Here is a 6,476-nt window from a genome sequence, read left to right as displayed (position 1 = left end):
AAGTGCTTCTGTAATAAGGGGAACAGTCACTGAGGCGGAGCAACTCTAGATACTTGGTAGATAAGAAGGCTGGCAAAAGTCGAGAGAAGTATATTTGATATACATAATGTTGATGTGTACTTTACTAGTACTCCTAGTAGCACGAGGGTATTGGATACTGGTTCGGTTGCTAAGTGATTAGTAACGCGAAATGAAAGCTACGGCATAAACGGAGACTAGCTAAAGGCGAGGTGACGATACGTGTTGGAAGTGTTTCCAAGGTTGATATGATCAAACGTCACACGCCCCCTTTACCATCGGGATTGGTGTTGAACCTAAATAATTGTTATTTGGTGCTTGCGTTAAGCATGAACATGATTGGATCGTGTTTATTGCAATACGATTATTCATTCAAAAGGAATAATGGTTACTCTATTTGCTTGAATAATCACCTTCAATGGTTTATTGAATCTCGATTGTAGTGTTACACATTGGTGCCAAAAGATACGAGTTAATGATGATAGTACCACTTACTTGTGGCACTGCCGCTTGAGTCATGTTAGTATAAATTGCATGAAGAGGGTCCATGCTGATGGATCTTTACTCACCTGATTGCGAATCACTAGTGACATGCAAATCATACCACATGAGCAAGGCCTTGTTTTCATTGAGATGATACAAGATAGTAACTTGTCGGAAGTGATACATTTTTTATGTATGCAGTCCAATGAGTGCTGAGGCACGCAGTGGATATCATTATGTTCTTACTTCACTAACGACTTGAGTAGATACAGGAGTATTTACTTAATGAATCACAAGTCTGAAATACTGAAAAGTTCAATTCCGTTTCAGAGTGAAGTTCGTCGTAACAAGAGGATGAACTGTCTACGATATGATCATAGAAATGAATATCTGAGTTGCGAGTTTTTGGTACACAGTTAAGACAATGTGGAAATTGTTTCACAGTTCATGCCACCTGGAACATCATAGTGTGATGATGTGTCTGAACGTCATATCCACGCACTATTTAGTATGGTGCATGCTGTGATGTCTCTTATCGAATTACCATTATCGTTTATGGGTTATGCATTAGAGACAACCGCATTCACTTTAAATAGGGCACCGCGTATTTCCGTTGAGATGACACAGTATAGACTGAGGTTTAGAGAGATCTAAACCGTCGTTTCTTGAAAGTTTGGGGCTTCGACACTTATGTGAAAAAGTTTCAGCCTGATAAGCTCGAACCCAAAGCGGATAAATGCATCTTCATAGGATATCCAAAACAGTTGGGTACATCTCCTATCTCAGATCCGAAAGCAAAGTGTTTGTTTCTAGAAACGGATCCTTTCTCGAGGAAAGGTTTCTCTCAAAGAATTGAGTGGGAGGGCAGTAGAACTTGATGAGGTTATTGAACCATCACTTCAACCAGTGTGTAGCAGGGCATAGGAAGTTGTTCCTGTGGCGCCTACACCAATTGAAGTAGAAGCTGATGATGGTGATCATTGAGCTTCGAGTCAAGTTACTACAAACCTCGTAGGTCGACAAGGTCGCGTACTGCTGCAGAGTAGTACGGTAACCCTGTCTTGGAGGTCATGTTGTTGAGCAACAGTGAACCTACGAGTTATGGAGAAAGCGATGGTGGGCCCAGATTCCGACAAATGGCTGGAAGCCATGAAATCCGAGAGAGGATCCATGTATGAAAACAAAGTGTAGACTTTGAAAGAACTACTTGATGGTCATAAGACTATTGAGTAAAGATGGATCTTTAAAATAAGACAGACGATGATGGTGATAAGTCACTATTAAGAAACGCTCGACTTGTCGTAAAGATGTTTTCGATAAGATCAAACAGTTGACTATGATGAGACTTTCTCACTCGTAGCGATGCTAAAAGTCTGTTAGAATTATGTTAGTTGTTGATGCATTATTTATGAAATATTGCACGTAGGATGTCAAAACATTGTTTTCTCGACGGTTTCCTTGAGCAAACATTGTATGTGATACAACCAGAAGGTTTTGTCGATCCTAAAGATACTAGCAAGTATGCAAGCTCCAGTGATCCTTCAATGGACTGGTGCAAGCATCTCGGAGTTGGAATATACACTTTGATGAGATGATCAAAGATTTTGGGTTTGTACAAGGTTTATGAGAAACTTGTATTTCCAAAGAAGTGAGTGGGAGCACTATAGAATTTCTGATAGGTATATGTGGTTGACATATTGTGGATCAGAAGTAATGTAGAATTTCTGTAAAGCATACAAGGTTGTTTGAAAGAAGTTTTCAAAGGAGTACCTGGATTTGAGCTACTTGAACGTTGAGCATCAAAGATCTATGGAGATAGATCGAAAGCGCTTAATGGAAGTTTCAACAAGATGCATGCCTTGACAAGTTTTTGAAGGAGTTCAAAATAGATCAGCAAAGAAGGAGTTCTTGGTTGCGTTGTGAGGTGTGAATTTGAGTAAGACTCAAAAACCCGACCCCGGCAGAATAAAGAGAATAGACGAAGGTCGTCTTCTATGCCTTAGCCGTAGAATCTAAAGTATGCCATGCTGTGTACCGCACCTGATGTCTGCCTTGACTCAAAATATGCTGAGAGGTACAGAGAGTGATCCATGATTGAATCACTAGCAGCGGTCAAAATTTATCCTTAGTAACTAATGGACTAAGGAATTTTTCTCGATTATGGAGGTGGTTGAAGAGTTCGTCGTAAAGGGTTACGTCGATGCAAGCTTTGACACTAATCCGAATAACTATGAGTAGTGAAACGGATTCGTATAGTAGAGTAGATATTTGGAGCATTTCCGAATAGCACGTAGTAGCAGCATCTATAAGATGACATAAAGATTTGTAAAGAACGCACGGATCTGAAAGTTTCAGAACCGTTGACTAAAACCTCTCTCACGAGCAAGATGTGATCAGACCCCATAACTATATGGGTGTTGGATTCATTGGAATCACATGGTGATGTGAACTAGATTATTGACTCTAGTGCAAGTGGGAGACTGTTGGAAATATGCCCTAGAGGCAATAATAAATTAGTTATTATTATATTTCTTAGTTCATGATAATCGTTTATTATCCATGCAATAATTGTATTGATTGGAAACACAATACCTGTGTGGATACATAGACAAAACACTGTCCCTAGTAAGCCTCTAGTTGACTAGCTCGTTGATCAAAGATGGTCAAGGTTTCCTGGCCATAGGCAAGTGTTGTCACTTGATAACGGGATCACATCATTAGGAGAATCATGTGATGGACTAGACCCAAACTAATAGACGTAGCATGTTGATCGTGTCATTTTGTTGCTACTGTTTTCTGCGTGTCAAGTATTTATTCCTATGACCATGAGATCATATAACTCACTGACACCGGAGGAATGCTTTGTGTGTATCAAACGTCGCAACGTAACTGGGTGACTATAAAGATGCTCTACAGGTATCTCCGAAGGTGTTAGTTGAGTTAGTATGGATCAAGACTGGGATTTGTCACTCCGTGTGAACGGAGAGGTATCTCGGGGCCCACTCGGTAATACAACATCACACACAAGCCTTGCAAGCAATGTAACTTAGTGTAAGTTGCGGGATCTTGTATTACGGAACGAGTAAAGAGACTTGCCAGTAAACGAGATTGAAATAGGTATACAGATACTGACGATCGAATCTCGGTCAAGTAACATACCGAAGGACAAAGGGAATGACATACGGGATTATATGAATCCTTGGCACTGAGGTTCAAACGATAAGATCTTCGTAGAATATGTAGGATCCAATATGGGCATCCAGGTCCCGCTATTGGATATTGACCGAGGAGTCTCTCGGGTCATGTCTACATAGTTCTCGAACCCGCAGGGTCTGCACACTTAAGGTTCGACGTTGTTTTATGCGTATTTGAGTTATATGGTTGGTTACCGAATGTTGTTCGGAGTCCCGGATGAGATCACGGACGTCACGAGGGTTTCCGGAATGGTTCGGAAACGAAGATTGATATATAGGATGACCTCATTTGGTTACCGGAAGGTTTTCGTGCATTACCGGAAAAGTTTCGGGCTCATCGGTAGTGTACCGGGAGTGCCGGGAGGGGTGCCGGGGACCATCGGGAGGGGTGTCACGCCCCAAGGGGTCTCATGGGCTATGGGAAGAGATAAACCAGCCCCTAGTGGGCTGGAATAAGTTCCCACTAAGGCCCATAAGGTTTGAGAAGGAAAAAACACAAGGTGGAAAGAGTTTCCAAGTGGGAAGGTGGAATCCTACTCCAAGTAGGATTGGAGTAGGACTCCTCCACCTCCAATTTCGGCCAAACCTTTAGGTTTTGAGGCTGCCTCCTCCCCTCCCTCCCACCTATATATACGGAGGTTTTAGGGCTGATTTGAGACGACTTTCTCACGGCTGCCCGACCACATACCTCCATAGTTTTTCCTCTAGATCGCGTTTCTGCGGAGCTCGGGCGGAGCCCTGCTGAGACAAGATCATCACCAACCTCCGGAGCGCCGTCACGCTGCCGGAGAACTCTTCTACCTCTCCGTCTCTCTTGCTGGATCAAGAAGGTCGAGATCATCGTCGAGCTGTACGTGTGCTGAACGCGGAGGTGCCGTCCGTTCGGTACTAGATCGTGGGACTGATCGCGGGATTGTTCGCGGGGCGGATCGAGGGACGTGAGGACGTTCCACTACATCAACCGCGTTCTCTAACGCTTCTGCTGTACGATCTACAAGGGTACGTAGATCACTCATCCCCTCTCGTAGATGGACATCACCATGATAGGTCTTCGTGTGCGTAGGAAATTTTTTGTTTCCCATGCGACGTTCCTCAACATAGTCGGGATATCTTTTTCTAAGTCTTTCCACAATGTGTGAGCACACTCAAAGTTTTGCAATTGATTGAGCACATTTCTTGGCAGTCCTTTAATGATTAGATTTACAGTTTTAAGATTACCAAGCATATCAAATTCTTCATCATGATAAGGATGCAAATGATTAATGGGAGGCTAATAGGGATATTCAACATACTTGCGCAAATGGAACTTATTAAATATATCAAGCATTTCATCTTTCCATTGTGTAAAATATTCCCCATCAAGAATAGTCACTCTACAACTAATAATCCCCAAACTAGGCACATCCATGTTCCTCCAATGGTGTTTAAACCAAGGTTTTGGAGACCTTGCTCTCATACCAATTGTGAGATCGACAGAAGAGATGTCTAGAGGGTGGTGAATAGACTACTTGCATAAATTAAAATCCTAGCCTTTTCCCAATTTTAGTAGTTGGCAGATTTTAGCATTCTAACAAGTCTAGTGCATCCTACACATGCTAGTCAAAAAATATGGCAACGTAAAATAAAGACTTTGCACATGTAGTAAGGAGTAGAGTTTAGGAAGATCAAATGCGAAGAAGTTGACACGACGATTTTTGGCATGGTTCCAATAAGTGGCGCTATCGTACATCCATGTTAGTGGAGACTTCAACACACAGAGGGTAACGACTGCGAGAGTCCACTGAGGGCTCCACCCACAAGGGGTCCACAAAGAAGCGACCTTCTCTATTCCACCACGGCTTCTGTCCACACAGGACTAGCCTCACTGATGGTGGATCTTCACGAAGTAGGCGATCTCGTTGCCCGTACAAACTTCTTGGTTAAACTCCACAACACGAAGTAGGAGGCTCCCAAGTGAAATCTAACCAATCTAGGAGGCACCACCCTCCAAAAGGTAATAGATGTTGTACAACAATGAACTCCTTGCTCTTATGCTTCAAAAGATAGTCTCCTCAACACTCAATCACTCTCTCTCAGATTTGGCAGGGGCAGGAGAGGTTGATCTTGTGGACAACAACTTGGGGAGGCTAGAGACTCAAGTTTCAATGAATTGAAATGGAATCTCTTGATGACAACACATGAGTAGGTGGATGATGACGAGTTGATGGATATACTTCTCGCCCCTCGTTGGATACCCCAAGTGGAAGGTGGAGATGTAGTCTGCAGCAAATTTCCCTCACACGGAGATTCTAAGGTTCATCGAACCAGGAGGACTCCTAGGATCAACAACTAGTTGTCTTCCACCCTGGCGCTACCAGAACACGTGGACCTGCACACACAACAAATAACTTTGCTCCCAACGAGTACAGAGAGGTTGTCAATCTCTCTGGCCTTGTAGTTTGCAAAGGATCAAAACACAAGTGGGAAGGTAATAGTGATTGCAACAGAAAAGTAAATGAAAGAGGTAAATGATGGAGGTGTAAACAATGATGGTGATATGGACCGGAGTCACATGATGTTCACTAGTGATGTATCTCTCCCAAAAGACGATAAACAACTATGCTTGGGTAAACAAATCACAGTTGGGAAATTGACAGAATTATGATCGCACCGCAATGCTAATTATGGTACTTGATAGTTTGAGGTTCAATAGTAATGGGCAGTACGCCAAGACAAGTAGACCGTTTATTCATCAACTTCTACTTACTAATCATCCACCTTGAGATATCTATCTAGAACATC

The sequence above is a fragment of the Hordeum vulgare genome, chromosome 7H (genome assembly GCF_904849725.1).
Source record: "Hordeum vulgare subsp. vulgare chromosome 7H, MorexV3_pseudomolecules_assembly, whole genome shotgun sequence".
NCBI lineage: Eukaryota > Viridiplantae > Streptophyta > Magnoliopsida > Poales > Poaceae > Hordeum > Hordeum vulgare.
The sequence above is the reverse complement of the archived record's forward strand: the minus strand, read 5'-3'. Positions refer to the sequence as shown.